At 36.7% G+C, this 1,227-nt stretch overlaps 1 protein-coding gene across 8 annotated transcripts in view; it reads right to left on the reverse strand.

The window, feature by feature from the left end:
• The window catches only part of ptprz1a (protein tyrosine phosphatase receptor type Z1a), a 168,935-nt gene that overhangs the window by 106,671 nt on the left and 61,037 nt on the right, over positions 1-1,227 (reverse strand). The gene's annotated exons all lie outside the window — the stretch shown is intronic.

The raw sequence follows: 1,227 nt of genomic DNA on the forward strand, positions 1-1,227 counted from the left end.
CTCATTTCTTTAAATTTCTTATGCTGCAAGGCAAGGCAGCTTTCAGCAACAGGGCAATTCAAAGTGCTTTACACAAAATCAGTTAAACAGATAAAACACAAGTACAAACAGCTAAAAATCATAAGCATTAAAAACTAATAAAACACATGAATAGACAGTTAAAAACAAAATAGAAACATTAGGACACATAAAACACAGAATAAAGTTACAGTGCAGCATAAGAAATTTAAAGAAATGAGCAGTCGTATAAGAAAGACTACATCAAAAAAGAAAAGGTCTTCAGCCTTGATTTAAAAGAACTGAGAGTAGCAGCGGATCTGCAGGTTTCTGTGAGGTTTATTCCAGATATGAGGAGCATAGAAACTGAACGCTGCTTCACCTGTTTAGTTCTGACTCGGGGACAGAAAGTAGACCTGTCCCAGATGACCTGAGAGGTCTGGGGGGTCATAGTGTAGTAGCAGACCTGTCCCAGATGACCTGAGAGGTCTGGGGGGGTCATAGGTAGTAGAGACCTGTCCCAGATGACCTGAGAGGTCTGGGGGGGTCATAGTGTAGTAGCAGATCAGAAATGTTTTTGGATGAACAGCTGATTTTAAAATGAATAATAGACAGAAGTATTTTTGAAAGTATGGGCCCTTACTTGACACAGTTCTGAACGATTAATCCGTGAAAGACTGAAGCTACCACTTTGTGTTTAAGAGTTATGGTTTCTGCTGATCTGAATGATATGTCAGTGTTTTTGTGGTGAGTGATGTGGAAAAGATATGGATTGTGATGGGAGGATGCTGAAAGACTGAAAAGATGGGCGTTGCTGCAGGTGGACATCCGACACTGCTGATGCTTAACCTATATAGTGTGTGTATATATATGTATTGTTGAAATTTACCTTTTTTTTTTTTTTTTTTTTTTTTTTTTTTTTTTTTTGTCGGTGTAAAAGTTGTTGCTGTAACCTGTGGAAAGGCAATAAAAAAAGTTACAAAAAGAAATATTTTGGACCTAAACCGTTAAGGGATTTATAACTAGCAAGAGTGCTGCACTTAACTTTATTCTTGTGTTTTATGTGTCCTAATGGTCTTTTAGTTTTAACTGTCTATTATGTGTTTACGGTTTTTAATGCTTATGATTTTTAACTGTTTGTACTTGTGTTTTATCTGTTTAACTAATTTTAGGTAAAGCACTTTGAATTGCCCTGTTGCTGAAATGTGCTCTACAGATAAAGCTGCCTTG

The sequence above is a fragment of the Etheostoma spectabile genome, chromosome 8 (genome assembly GCF_008692095.1).
Source record: "Etheostoma spectabile isolate EspeVRDwgs_2016 chromosome 8, UIUC_Espe_1.0, whole genome shotgun sequence".
NCBI lineage: Eukaryota > Metazoa > Chordata > Actinopteri > Perciformes > Percidae > Etheostoma > Etheostoma spectabile.